At 40.2% G+C, this 15,911-nt stretch overlaps 1 long non-coding RNA gene across 1 annotated transcript; it reads right to left on the bottom strand.

The window, feature by feature from the left end:
* Positions 1-5,684: 5,684 nt before the first annotated feature.
* Positions 5,685-9,475, bottom strand: LOC133783883 (uncharacterized). Its single transcript, XR_009871003.1, has 2 exons — positions 8,492-9,475; positions 5,685-5,998 (listed from the first exon to the last, which is right to left on the bottom strand). It is a non-coding gene; the product is annotated as an uncharacterized LOC133783883 (long non-coding RNA).
* Positions 9,476-15,911: the final 6,436 nt, after the last annotated feature.

The following is a 15,911-nucleotide window of genomic DNA, read 5'->3' as shown; positions in this document are numbered from 1 at the left end:
CGAGAAGGCTCGTCTCCTTGCTGTATATAAAGAGAAGAAGGACCAGGCGGTTGACTCAGCCATGTACAGAATGTGGGCCAACAACGAAGACCTGGATACCAGCTTCTTAGGTCCTCTTAAGGCGAAGCTTCTGGATAAGTGGAATGCTCGGCTCGAGGCAGAAGAGGCTGCTCGGGAGGCCGCCTCCGAAGGTGCTCATGAGGATAGTCATGCTATTCGTCCTGAGGGGTCCAGCGCTGCCGATGCTGAGAAGGCCAAGGAGACTCCTCCTTCTTGAATCTGATCTCGGGGAAATCATGTCTTGGGGCCGCGTCCCCTTATTTTTGTAATTGTTTTAATTTATGCCCGTAGGGCTGATACAATTTCTTTTTATATTAATACACATGCTTTACATTTCTTGGTTCGAAATATTTTGCACATTTTATATTAATGAATCGTTTATGTTTATTTATTCATACAAACATAGTTTGGATTTAGGCTCGAGACTCGACGCATTCGTGCATCGTTTGCTCGAATTATCCGTTTTCGATCTCATTATTTGTCAAGGTCAGATATTACTTTAACCATGAACCCGAAAGTACTTGTATGGTATGTAATGTGAATGGTTTAGTTATATCTTATTGCTTAGATACTTTTTCTTGTCCTCAGTTATTTCTCCGAGGTTGTGAGTTCGAAACTATTTTCCTCTAAGATATTCCAGCCTCGATCTCGACTTATCTCGAAGTAGGTTTAGGTTCCTACTTATCGTCGATTAGTTTTAGTTGGTTTGCTCCAAACCTGTTAAGTTCGCACATTTGGTTATATCCAAACGTTTTTATCTTTTGATAATTTGGTTATGTCCAAACTATCTAAGCTTGCGTATCTGGTTACATCCAAATACTTGTATGTTTTTGATAATTCGGTTATGTCCAAACTATCTAAGCTCGCGCATCTGGTTACATCCAAATACTTGTATGCTTTTTATAATTCGGTTATGTCCAAACTATCTAAGCTCGTGCATCTGGTTACATCCAAATACTTATATGTTTTTGATAATTCGGTTATGTCCAAACTATCTAAGCTCGCGCATCTGGTTATATCCAAACACTTGTATGTATTTCGTGCATGTTATTTTATTTTTTAAGTTGATGGTATATATACCCATGATGCCCCCTTAATATCCTATGAGTGTGACCATAGGTTATTAAATTAAGAGAGATTGCAAAAATAAAAAGAGATAACATATTGAACGAAATAGATCTTTATTTGATGGAATTCAAAAGCAGACAAATTAATACAGATAGAAAATCATGGTTACGGGCAACACTTTTCCTATACTATTGGTAGTAAGGTCTTAGGTGTTCGCCATTCCATGCTCGCGGTACCAGGCTCCCATCTAATCTTGCTAGCTTGTAAACACCGGGCCGAATTACAAACTCTATCTGGTATGGTCCTTCCCAATTCGGCCCGAGCACACCAGCTGCCGAATCTCGTGTTGCCAAAAATACACGTCTTAACACCAGATCTCCCATACCGAACTTTCGATCTCGAACCCTCTTGTTGAAATACCTGGTAGCTCGTTGCTGGTAGGCAGCGTTCCTCAGCTGAGCCTCGTCTCTCTTTTCTTCAATCAAGTCTAAGGTTTCTTCGAGCTGAGTGTGGTTTGAGTTTTGGTCGTAAATCTAAGTTCGGATTGTTGGGATTTTGACCTCGATAAGCAACATTGCCTTGCAACCATATGCTAGAGAGAACGGGGTATGCCTCGTTGATGTTCGAGCTGTGGTCCTATATTCCCATAGGACTTGGGGCAATTCTTCGGGCCATCGTCCCTTTGCCTCCTCCAACTTTTTCTTTAGTGAACTCTTGAGAGTTTTGTTTACGGCCTCGACCTGACCATTCGCCTGAGGATGAGCTACTGATGAGAAACTCTTTATTATTCCGTTCTTTTCACAAAAGTTGGTGAACAAGTCGCAATCGAACTGGGTTCCGTTGTCGGATACAATCTTCCTCGGCATCCCATATCGGCATACGATGTTTTTTACCACGAAGTCAAGGATCTTTTTAGAAGTTATTGTTTCCAATGGTTCAGCCTCCGTCCACTTCGTGAAGTAATCCACAGTGACTACAGCATATTTTACTCCACCCTTGCCAGTTGGGAGAGAACCTGTGAGGTCGATTCTGTTGACGCCGTTTTTCATCAACAATGAAAGAAGAAGAGCACGTAAACAATAATCAATAATGGCCAATAACGATATGATAATACAAACACGATTTTTTACGTGGTTCAGCAGTTAAATCTGCCTAGTCCACGAGTCTTTGTTATTAAACTCAAGATGATCTCTGAAAATTCTTCAAGGATGAATTCTTCAGAGTTTTCTCTCAAGATCACAAAAATTCTGTCCCTTTACAATGGTGCATGACTTCTCTATTTATAGAGATGATTTCAGAATACTATCCCACATATTTCTGGTAGTTACTCTTTATATGCCAATAAATTAAATGGCATTAAATGCCTGTAATCCGATATAAAAGGAAACGTCCCCTGAAGACCAGGGGGCGTATAACTGATCAAATAATATCCCTTAATTGTAGGGGATTTACAGTAATAAATGTAGACCGCGTCTTGTTATTAGTGATTTATTAAGATATTCAAAATTATTATCCTATACCACCAAGACCCTATTCTCCTAGGTTTCCTATTGACTTTCGAGCTATAACATCTCCCGAGGCCACATGACTTCGTGCTCGTACGCGTGTCAGGCTCGGAGCCCCTGATCCAAGGTCATCCCAGAGAACAGATGCACCTTGGGGCCTACCTTTTGAGCTCGTGAGGATTTCGAGGCTACCATCTTCGAAGTCGTCTCTGCTTCGCAGGCTCGATGTTTATATTTTGAACATATTCCAGACTTTAAAAGTTCATCCATTATGAATCCAGCTTTCGAGGTCACAATTATCATGGCTCGAAATCTGGGTATAACATCTTGCCCCCTCAAAAGTATTTGTTCGAATCCTATGAGAAGGAAACTTTAGAACTACTTTCTTCGAGAACTGTACCGTCACATCCTTGAGAATGGACATGTGTCAGTTGGGTATTGCCCATTCAGGGTACTCGAGTACCTTGGAAATCTGCCCACGATCATTCGTCTGCCACCTTTTCGGTACCATCATGTCATCAATCCCCGACCGTTGGATTTTATGAGGATTCTGGACAATGGCTCAGATTAATCCTTTTTACCACTTTTTTCCCTCTATATATACAGGGTCTTCTTCTTCCTCTTATTTTACACGCATCAGAAACAAAAGAGAAGGGACGAAACCAGAGGGCATCCCAGAGAACTTCTTGCTTGTGAATGTTCTCTCAGCCGAAGAAACAAAGGACCTCCAGTTTGTTCGAGACCGTGTGCACATACCTGCAGCCTCTCCTTCAGTCGACAATTTTTCTGCAATCGCCTTCATTGTGTAAGTATCTGATATTTATATATATTTTTATCAGTTTCCGGCTTTGCTGTTTTTGTTCCTGGGAATGCACTAGTTCATTTCGCAGTTTGATATTCTAGGATGCTTCGACCAATAGGTATTTAGATTTAGGTTTTCCCATTACTGGTTTTAAATCCAGTTTATATGTAGAAAAAATCCAAACATGGTCTCTTTTTTCTGGGTTTTCAAAATTTTAAAGACGTATCTTGCACACCAAGATATTTGGGTACAAAATCTTGGTTTTAAAGAATGCACGATACCCAATGTTACCTTTTCTGAATAACCACCGCCTTTTTTCCTTGATATTTCGGGATTTTCAAAAAGTTATGTCCCCTCTCCTCCTTTTTTCCGTAGAATACACGTTCTTACTCTTTAATAGGTTCTTAGTATCGAGCTCGTTTCGTTCTTAAACTCCGAGCTTGTCCTGTCAAGCTCGTAATTCTTGGACTCTTGCGTGCATGGCCCTCACCATTTTTTCTTTCTCGCTAGATGTCACAGAATCTGGAAAGATGGTGGGGATTGTTGCTGGCAATCCCTTACTCGCCCAAAACCCCGAGCCCGGAGTCGCTGTTTGCTCGGAATCAACGTCGAATTCGCGAGTACAACCTCGCGCGCGAACGGGATGATATTCGAGCTCATTATCGCCGCCAAATTGACGAGGTCATAGAGAAGAAAAGGAGGATCCTTCGAGAGGCTATTTATCCAGAATCCAACTCAGGGCCCAGGCCGATCCCACTCGACCCTAAATTGACAGTGACTGTTGCGTACAGCCCGGGAGGGCTCCAATTTTCATTCATGGGGGAGCCTTCTACCTCGCAACCGAGGAGAGAAATCTTCGAGGCCAAGCACTATTGGAGCTCGGTTACCTCGATAAATTAGGTAACTGATATTCTGGCCTTCCATGGCCTCAGGTTGTCAAGCTCCTTGAGATGTCGAGCTCCGACCGCTAGCGAACGTAACTACTATGCCCCAGGGACTGGAAACCCTGACAACAGGCTGAGGTACGCGGCATGGAGTCAGGAACACATGAAGGCAGGAGCGCTATTGCCTTTGAAGTCTTTTTTCAAGGACTTCACAGATTTTGTTGGGTTGGCTCCGTTCCAGCTCAACACCAATTCTTACAGGGTTCTGTCTGCCCTGAGGTCGCTATACCACGAGCTGAAGTGGGAAGGACCTTTGCCGCAGGAGATTTTATATCTCTTCTGTCTGAAAAGTAATCCCTCCCGAGCTCGGGGAGGAGATGGCTTTTACTACCTTTCGAGCTATCCCAAAGAGAAAAAGGTGTTTGAGGATCTCCCTAATCATCCACCTGATTTCAAAAAAGCCTTCTTCTGGACAGATGGCCTGTCCCCGTCTCGATGCTACTCATTCAAGTGGATTCATAAGTATTCCAACCTTCTTTATCTCTGTGCTCGGGCTCTTATTCCAACCTTCCCAGGTTGGTGCTCCCACAGCGGCGTCGACCTCACAGGTCGGTGCCTTTGCAGTGGCGCTAACCTCGCAGGTTGGTGCCTCCACTATGGCCGAGCCTCAGCTTCCTGTAGCGGTCCAACCATCCCTTGGTTTAGCTCCTAGAAAGCCTTCTGGTTCTCTAACTCAGAAACTGTCAGTTTCTACTCATGTCGATGAGTATGTAATTGACAACGCGGCTGGATCCCATGGGTCTATGTTGTGCTCAGATGTCATGTCCCGAGTTGGCTAGAGCTTCAGCAGTCTTGAAGCTCCTCAATGGCAATACCTGAACAATGCTCGAGATTGCACTGCCCTCTATGAGAAGAGTATCGAGCTCGCTGTCGTGGTAAGTTTTCTTCTACTTCTTAGTTATATTTACACAGTCTTGGCGTTAATGACAGTTTTTTTCTTTTGTCAGTCTCTTGCCTTTACTGCCCAGCTCAACTATAGGTTGAATAACGAGATCCACTCGAGCAAGTCTTATGCTCAGGAGGCAAAGGATCTTCAACTCAAGGCGAGTGATGACCTGAAGGCAGCAAATGAAAAGCTTGAGCCGAGGAGCTTAAGGCCAAAGCGTCCAAGCTTGAGAGGCTGAATACTAGGCTCGCGGAGCTCGAGAAAGAGAATGTCAGGCTCGCGGAGCTTGAGAAGGAGAACGCTCGGCTCCATGAGGCTAACAAAAAGCTCAAAGAAGATCAGGCCGCTACCTTTGACATAATTGAGGGCGAGAAGGCTCGTCTCTGTAAAGAACGCCCTAGACTAATACTTACAAAATATTCGCATAACATAGCTTATAAAAGAATACCATCCATTATTAAAGTCTCAGGGGGACTTATTTAAAATCATGCAAGTTGGCGCCATAAGTTTAAAATAAAACATAGGTTTTTATGCAAAGTTCAAAGAAAACCAATTAAGTTAAATAACAGAGTCCCACTGATAATTTAGGAAAAGTCCCTTAAAACAAAACATAATTTAAATGGCATTCTACGTTGATCGTTTTATCGTCCATAGGATTGCCCCACGCCATACACCCCATGATGAAGAACTCCTCACGTCACCACGCGTGCCATAGAGAAATCCTATTTGCTACCTGGAAGGAAAGTAAGGGGGTGAGCTAAAAGCCCAGTAAGGAAGTACAAGCAAATAAGCAAGTAAGAAAAAAAACAACAAACAACCAAACACTAACGTTCATCTAAAACATCATGGTCTATCATAACATAATCGTAACATTTCATCATATCATAACATAAATGTGACATATCAACATATCATAACATAAATGTGACATATCATCATATCATAACATAAAAGTGACATATCAACATATCATAACATAAATGTGACATATCATCATATCATAACATAAAAGTGACATATCAACATATCATAACATAAATGTGACATATCATCATATCATAACATAAAAAGTGACATATCATCATATCACAAACATACAGCATACATGATGAGCATGGAACGCTAGTTGTCCATGTCACCCTATGAGGTAATCAGGAGATCACTGGTCCTTGAATAACCTCGGCGCGTCCGCCCTAGGAGTCACGTCTCAATGTCCTTAGTAACTCGTACGATGTATCTGACATCGAAATCTGTTTGATGTATCTAACATCACATTCTGTTTGATGTATCTAACATCACATTCTGTTTGATGTATCTAACATCCATACACATATCACATTCAACAGATCATCACATTAAGGCATTCATAATTTCATAACAGTTCATTCATAAAACAGTCTTACCATTCATAGCATAAAATCATAAAATCTATCTAACTTCCTTACCTCAGGTCCAAGCTAAGAATTTCACAATCTTTTCAACGAGCCTATATCATAATAAAAATAACGTTTCTTAGGTTCATAAAATTACTATTTTGCCCTTCCATACAACTCATGTGTGCATGGGCCATGCACTCATGAATACAGTTACACTAAAACATGCAATTATCGCCAAAAGAATAATGCTCGTTCTACCCATATTACTAACATGATTGCTTTATAAAAATTACATAGTTGCATAATAATCATGATTTTGGACGTAAAAGTTTATTTGCATGTAACATGCATATGTGGGAACGTTGCGTAATAAAGACGTTTTCAAAAACGATAATTCTACATTTCTTGCTTTTATTGTTTGAAAATCAATAGACATATTACATGCTTTCTTTAAAATTTCTAAGTTGATTAAATTTCTCAAAACTTTATTTTATTTTAGCTCAAAATAAAATATGTGACATTTTTATTAAATAAATATTAATTTACCAAGAATTAACCAACAAGCTTGGATTTAATTAAAATACCTATTTTAACATGTTTCTTTAGAAAAATATATTTTATTATTGTGTTACAAAAATGATGTGAAAAATATATTTTAAGTGTGGAAAAATACATTTTGATTTAATTTATTTAAGACTTAGATTTTAAGTAGTAAAAACTCATATGTGACAATTTAATAATAATTGTTAACATTTTTAAAAACAAACTTTCAGCCACTATTTATTTTATTCGAAAATCACAAATAAATAGAGTTTAAATATTTTTCTCAATCAAAATAAAGAAAAATCATTATTTATCAAAATATGCATTCATACCATTAAAATATCATTTTTCAATATTACCATAACTTAGGAAAAATAATTTATTCCAAAAATTAATCAAATTCATTTTTAGTGAAACTTACTTCACATTTTATTACAAAATTCCAGCAACCATTTTTTTATCATTAAAATCACCATATTCAATTTATAAACTCATTTTTTCTCAAAATTCAATAAAAATTCTGTAGGAAATTAATTGGGTAAAATATCATAACATGAGACTTAAAATCCTCTTTTAATTTCATAAAAATTAACACATTCATCAAGAACATTATTTATGCATGCAACTCATCTTTTTATCAACTTTTACCCAATTATTTGAAAAAAAAAACAGCAAGCTTAATTCTTTGTAAAACTCAACTTTTGTCTCAAAAATTACATAAAATCATTCATGCCTATAATCTCATTATGCTCTTAAAATATGCATGATTCTACTAACATAATCACATGAATCCTTTTAAAATCATTTGTTGCAATTCTATGAAAACCAACAAAACATTAACAATAAAAATAGCATATAGTAAATTTATAAGCACCATATTCACATATGCCTTATATTAACCTAGCATATTTCTATCATTATTTTCATGCATCTTATAATTTAATCATTCAAAATATAACATGCATCTAACAAGATTTCATGATCAAAATATCAAGATTACCACTTATTCTCTTACCCATATATCATAGATCCTAAAACATGGATCAAATATATTGTAAAATCACTCAACATATCAAGAACACCCTTGGGTGTACCTAGGCCGAAATCACCTTACAAGTGTTCATAGATTATAACAATTTTTTCATGCATAGCAAAATCAACATCACAACCCTTAAACACAAATCATGCCCTCACAAAAATCCAAATCCTATACATCAATCCTACCCAAAATCAACCATTAGCACCATTAGCAAAACCTCAAATACAACCCACCAAAAACAATATAAGGCTAAGGAAAAGACCATTACCTCTCTTGATTGTAGAATCAAGAACACAAAAGATCAATACCACAAACTCCACACCCTTGTTCAAGCCTAGGGTTTTTATGGGAAAGCCACCATGAAGAGAAGGAAAGACCCAAACACACACAAGAAAAATAACACAATCAAAATCATATTATCAAATAAAAAGATTATGTAAAAGAGAAAACAAGAAGACATACTCTAGGGGGGTTCCTCTTCACTTTCTTCTTCCTTCTTCCTTTCTTTCTTTCTTCCTCTCTCTCTCTCTCTCTCTCTACACGCCACTCTCTCTCTCTCTCTCTCTCTCTCTCTAGGTCACAGCAGCCACACACACACACAAGAGCAATGGCTCTTCTCTCCTTTCTTAGCCCCTTTATCACAAATCCTCTCATAAAGTCTCCCCAAACAATATTAAGGTAAGTTTCCATTTCTCTTTTATTTTCCTTGATTTTTCTTTATTTCAAAAAGATACAAAGGGATAAGATATGATCATGCCTATCCCCAAATGATCATGGTCTTCAAGTCTTGATTTTTTTACCATTTTAAGGAAATATTCCATTCCCACTAGGTCGCACGCCCACTCCTCATTTCCCTTTTCTTTTCTTCTTTTTTTTTTTTATAAATAAATTACTCAATTAAATCTAAAATAAGGAAACCTAAAATGTGTAGAAAATCTACACATGTGCACCATGCTACCATGCACTAGCACACACTAAATTACTAGGGTGCATTACTATCTATCATGCACCTTAGTGCATTCCACCATAGCTCACATAAATACCTCATTTGTCACACTTAAATAAAATGTAACACTAATAGTAAGATAACATGTTACACAATTAATCACTTATTAAATTAATTAACCAAAACATTTCTAACAATTAAATAAAATAACAAACAATCAAATAAAACAAATAAACAATTAAATAAAATAACAACACTTAAATAAAAAAATTCATCACACTTAACATTTAAATCAAATAAAGCACAAAATTTAAATAATCTAAAAAAAAAATTTTGGTGCACTACAGTCTCCTTGCTGAATATAAGGAGAAGAAGGACCAGGCGGTTGACTCAGACATGTACAGAATGTGGGCCAACAAAGAAGACCTGGATACCAGCTTCTTAGGTCCTCTTGAGGCGAAGCTTCTGGATAAGTGGAATGCTCTGCTCGAGGCGGAAGAGGCTGCTCAGGAGGCCGCCTCCGAAGGCGCTCAGGAGGATAGTCATGCTATTCGTCCTGAGGGATCCAGTGCTACTGATGCTGAGAAGGCCAAGGAGACTCCTCCTTCTTGAATCTGATCTCGGGGAAATCTTATCTTGGGGCTGCGTTGTAATGCCCCAAATTCTCCGATGTATTTAACGGCGTGAACAATAGGCCGGGAGGGCCGTACTTGCTTAATTATGTTATTAATTGATAAAATGCATGTATATGTTGATTATATTATGATATGATGTGAAATGCATGCATGTGAGTCCATATTTCTATCCTCAGGGGTGTGTTGGTAATTTGGCCCGTTGAGGGTAAATTGACTAATTGTTTGCATGTTGGTGATATAATTTGAGACCACATTATGATGTGGGTTTGTTCGAGCTATTTGGCATGAGAAGATCAAGGAATGTTAATTATCGGTTTGGTCATAACTGGCTTAAGCTCGGGGCTCAGGGTGAGTCTCGGGGTGTTTTAATGATTAGAGTGTTACCGGGCATTAAAGGGTAACGGGATGTGAAATATTGGTGTTTGAGGATTTTGAGATTAGCGGGAATTGGGAAGCGTTAATTATCATTAACGGTGTAGGTGGAAAGTGTCAAAATTGCCCTTGAGTGGTTTTAGAAGCTTTATTATGCCTAGGGGTATAATGGTCTTTTGGTATTTGGATATATATGATGTATGGATGGCTGTGAAATAGAACCCAAAACAGAGTTCTCTTCTTCTCCTTCCCGTACCTTCATTTTCCTTGCTTCTTCTTTGGAGATTTTGAGCTCAAGGGGTGGAACTAAGCTAGGAAATCAAGGGGCTTAAGTTATAGACTTGGTTCAGCCATTGAAGAGGGTTTGGTTTTGAATTTGAGGTGAGTTTTATCCATTGTTTTACTGGTTTTGCTCTGTTTTCGTTCATAGTTTTCAGCTTTAGATTTTGGTATGGAAAGTTGGAATTAAGGGGAGTTCTTGAGGTGTTTTACTTGGGTTATGTTGAGGGATAGTTAAGGGTGATGTTTGGAGGTTTAAATGGGTATTTGAAAGAGGTTTAGGTGGTGTTTAAATTGGGTTTGAAGGGCTGGTTCCAAGAGAAATCGTAGGAGAAGAAAAACAGGGGTTTTGGCTGAACTGGGCGTTGCGCCGCGGCATGGCAGGGGTGAGCCGCGGCCCTTGGGAGCTGTTGGGTTTAGGCGCCTCTGTCTGAGGGGCGGGCCGCGGCATGGCCAAGGAGGGCCGCGACCCTTAAGGCATTTTTGGCCAGAATTAGCTTTTTGGCTCGGGGATGCAAGCCTAAGGCCTCGGGATTGAACCTACTACCCGGTTGAGTAGTGTTTGAGGTCCCGGAGGTTAGGTTTTGGTTGGGAACCTTTTGTTATTCATTTTATTGATGGAATCCCATGATTTGGTTATGACCAGGTAACCGCTAAAGGACCAGAAAGTCGATCGTTCTCAGGGTTGTTCTTTTATTCGTTCTTGCTCGAACCAAAGGTAAGAAAACTGCACCCCAAACATGGCATGCGTGGACATTCACGAAGCATGTTGATTGTGAGAATATGGACATGGACTGAATATAGAATGTTTAGCATATGTTGCTCATTTGTGCATGGTACTGACTTATTAGTCAGGTTTGGCAAGGGTGCTAGTATCAACTGTGAAGCTGTGACTTATTAGTCAGGTTCGGCGGTGGTACTGGGCACTGATCATGTTGAGCTGACTTATTAGTCAGGACGGCCTTAGCGTGTGTCACGCAAGCCAACGAGATTTGATCAAATCAATTATCAGCATTGAATGGCTCAGAGAGCATTAATGCCAGACCGACCCCGAGGGTCGATGAATGAAATAAGCGCTTGGAGGCTAGTGGCTTACTCAGCAGCCACTCTCCCACCTGAATTAGTGACATGCATGGCAGTCACTCAGTACGGTTACTAGAACCTGTTGAAGGCTAGTGGCTTACCTATCAGCCACTCTTCCATTTGAATTAGTGACTTGCTTGTCAGTCACTCAGTGTGGTTTATCAGGACCTCATGTGGTGTTTACTCATTTGTTTGATTGCTTTATGCTCAGTGTGATTATAATGATAATCATTTGATAATGTTTATATCAAGTGTTATGTTTTCTTGCTGGGCCTTGGCTCATGGGTGCTATGTGGTGCAGGTAAAGGGAAAGAAAAGCTCACCTAGCCTTGAGTGGAGAGCTGATGTGGTGGTGTGTACATATGCAGCCGCTTGACCGCCACGGTCAAGGTGTTCTCAGAGGAACTAGGGGGTTACCCTATTTTTGCCGCTTAGGTCGGCGGGATTGTAACTTTACAACAGTAGTGACCATTTTGTACTGAGAACAGCTTGTAAACGTTTTGTTTAGCTCTGCAGAGCAGTTTATAATAAAATCTCCATTTTCTTTTTATTGGTTTTATACCTTAACCTGTTAATTACACTTAGAGCACGTTTTTGACCAAAGGACTCAGGTAGTGAGTCAAATTTCCAGTCCACCGTTCACCGTAACTGTTCTGGGGTAGCCAGGGCGTTACATGCGTCCCCTTATTTTTGTAATTACTTTAATTTATGCCCACAAGGCTGATACAATTTATTTTTATATTGACTTATATATGCTTTACATTTCTTGGCTCGAAATATTTTGCACATTTTATATTGATGAATCATTTATGTTTATTTATTCATACAAACATAGTTTGGATTTAGGCTCGAGACTGGATGCATTCATGCATCGCTTGCTCGAATTATCTGCTTCCGATCTCGTTATTCATCAAGGTCAGATATTACTTTTACCATGAACCCGAAAGTACTTGTATGGTATGTAATGTGAATGGTTTAGTTATATCTTATTGTTTAGTTGCTTTTTCTTGTCCTTGGTTATTACTCCAAGGTTATGAGTTCAAAACTATTTTCCTTTAAGATATTCCAGCCTCGATCTTGACTTATCTCGAAGTAGGTTTAGGTTCCTACTTATCGTCGATTAGTTTTAGCTGGTTTGCTCCAAACCTGTTAAGTTTGCACATTTGGTTAAATCCAAACGTTATTATCTTTTGATAATTTGGTTGTCCAAACTATCTAAGCTCGCGTATCTGGTTACATCCAAATACTTTTATGTTTTTGATAATTCGGTTATGTCCAAACTATCTAAGCTCGCATATCTGGTTACATCCAAATACTTTTATATTTTTGATAATTTGGTTATGTCCAAACTATCTAAGCTCGCGTACTGGTTACATCCAAACACTTTTATGTTTTTGATTACTCGGTTGTCCAAACTATCTAAGCTCGCGTATCTGGTTACATCCAAATACTTTTATGTTTTTCGTGCATGTTATTTTATTTTTTAAGCTAATGGTATATATACCCATAATGCCCCCTTAATATCCTATGAGTGTGACCATAGGTTATTAAATTAAGAGAGATTGCAAAAATAAAAAGAGATAACATATTGAACGAAATAGATCTTTATTCGATGAAATTCAAAAGCAGACAAATTAATACAGATAGAAAATGATGGTTACAGGCAACACTTTTCCTATACTATTGGTGGTAAGGTCTTAGGTGTTGGCCATTCCATGCTCGCGGTACCAGGCTCCCATCCAATCTTGCTAGCTTGTAAACACCGGGTCGGATGACTGACTTTATCTGGTATGGTCCTTCCCAATTCGGCCCGAGCACACCAGCTGCCGGATCTCGTGTTGCTAAAAATACGCGTCTCAACACCAGATCTTCTATTCTGAACTTTCGATCTCGAACCCTCTTGTTGAAATACCTGGTAGCTCGTTGCTGGTAGGCAGCGTTTCTCAGCTGAGCCTCTTCTCTCTTTTCTTCAATCAAGTCTAAGGTTTCCTCGAGCCGAGTGTGGTTTGAATTTTGGTCGTAAATCTGAGCTCGGATTGTTGGGATTTCGACCTCGATAGGCAACATTGCCTCGCAACCGTATGCTAGAGAGAACGGGGTATGCCCCGTTGATGTTCGAGCAGTGGTTCTATATCCCCATAGGACTTGGGGCAATTCTTCGGGCCATCGTCCCTTTGCCTCCTCCAACTTTTTCTTTAGAGAACTCTTGAGAGTTTTGTTCACAGCCTCGACCTGGCCATTCGCCTGAGGATGAGCTACTGACGAGAAACTCTTTATTATGTCGTTCTTTTCACAAAATTTGGTGAACAAGTCACAATCGAACTGGGTTTCGTTGTCGGATACAACCTCGGCACCCCATATCAGCATACAATGTTTTTTACCACGAAATCAAGGATCTTTTTTGAAGTTATTGTTGCCAATGGTTCAGCCTCAGTCCACTTCATGAAGTAATCCACGGCGACTACAGCATATTTTACTCCGCCTTTGCCAATGGGGAGGGAGCCTATGAGGTCGATTCCCCATACAACGAAAGTCCATGGGGAACTCAACATGGTCAGCTCGGATGGTGGAGCTCGGGGAATCGTGGCGAATCTCTGGTATTTGTCGCATTTCTTCACGTATTCGAAGGAATCCGTTTTAATAGTAGGCCAGAAATATCCTTAGCATATGATCTTCTTGGATAGGCTATGCCCCCCGGTGTGATCTCCGCAGAACCCTTCATGAATTTCTTCAATGATCTTCTTAGCTTTGGGTGGAGTTACGCACCGAAGTAATGGCATGGAATATCCCTTTCTGTATAGCTTTCCGTCCAAAATGGTGTAACGGGGAAGTTGATACATTAACTTTCGAGCCTGGTTCCGATCTTTTGGAAGGACTCCGTTCTCGAGTTATTCAACTATTGGGGTCATCCAGGTAGGCTCTGTTTCGATCATACACATATCTTCCTCCTCTGGCTCGTTAATGCTAGGTGCCGATAGGTGTTCTATGGGCACAACGTTCAGTTCTTCATTTTCGGTTAGAGGTGGCGAGACGAGCTAAGGCATCTGCATTTGAGTTCCGTTCTCGGGGAACCTATTCGATTGTATAAAATTTGAAACACTCCAATGCAGATTTTGCCTTCTCCAAATAAGCTGCCATTCTCGTGCCACGAGCCTGGTATTCTCCTAGGATTTGGTTAACCACGAGCTGGGAATCGTTGTGGCAATGTATTGCTTTAGCTTTGAGCTCCTTGGCTATACGAAGCCCTGCCAGCAAAGCCTCGTATTCAGCTTCATTATTCGACGCCTTGAAGTTAAATTTCAAGGCAGAATGAAATCTACTTCCTGCAGGGGTAATCAAAATTATTCCTGCCCCCGATCCATTTTCGTTGGATGAGCCATCGACGTATAGTTTCCACAGCTCGTGGGCCGGGGTTATGACTTCGTCGTTGGTCATACCAGTACATTCCACTATAAATTCTGCCAACGCCTGTGCCCTAATGGTCGTCCTCGGGTGGTAGGTGATCTCGAACTGTCCGAGCTTAACCACCCATTTAAGAAGTCGACCTGAAGCTTCTAGTTTAGACAAGACTTGCCTAAGTGGTTGATCAGTCAACACATGGATGGGATGCGCTTGGAAGTAGGGGCGGAGTTTACGAGACGAATGAATTAGACTAAGCGCCAGCTTCTCCATCAGGGGGTATCTTGACTCTGCCCCCAGTAATCTTTTACTGAAGTAGTAAATGGGTCTTTGTACCTTCTCTTCTTGTCGAACGAGTACTGCGCTTATTGCGTGTTCGGTGGTAGAAAGGTATAGGTACAGTATTTCTCCCGTTTCAGGTTTTGATAAGATGGGGGGTTCAGTGAGGTGCTTTTTAAGCTCCTGGAATGCCAGCTCGCACTCCTCTGTCCATTCAAATTTCTTCCCTCCCCTCAAAAGGTTGAAAAACGGGAGACAACGGTCCGTAGATTTCGAAATAAACCTACTTAGGGCCGCCATCCTGCCGGTCAAACTTTGGACATCCTTGTGTCTTCGAGGTGAGGGCATGTCAATCAAGGCATGGATCTTGTCGGGGTTGGCTTCTATTCCACGAGCGTTCACGATAAAGCCCAAGAATTTTCCTGATGATACCCCGAAAGTGCACTTTTGAGGATTCAGTTTCATGTTATACTTTCGGAGCACGCCAAAGCACTCTTCGAGGTCATCAACATGGTTATCATTAAGTTGAGACTTGACAAGCATGTTGTCAACATAAACCTCCATGTGGTTGCTTATCTGTTCTGAAAACATCATGTTCACGAGCCGCTGGTATGTGGCCCCAGCATTTTTGAGCCCGAATGGCATGACATTGTAATAGTATAGCCCCTTATCCGTTATGAAGCTTGTATGTTCTT

This window comes from Humulus lupulus, chromosome 6 (assembly GCF_963169125.1).
Source record: "Humulus lupulus chromosome 6, drHumLupu1.1, whole genome shotgun sequence".
Lineage (NCBI taxonomy): Eukaryota > Viridiplantae > Streptophyta > Magnoliopsida > Rosales > Cannabaceae > Humulus > Humulus lupulus.
This window is presented reverse-complemented; position numbering and strand designations above follow the sequence as displayed.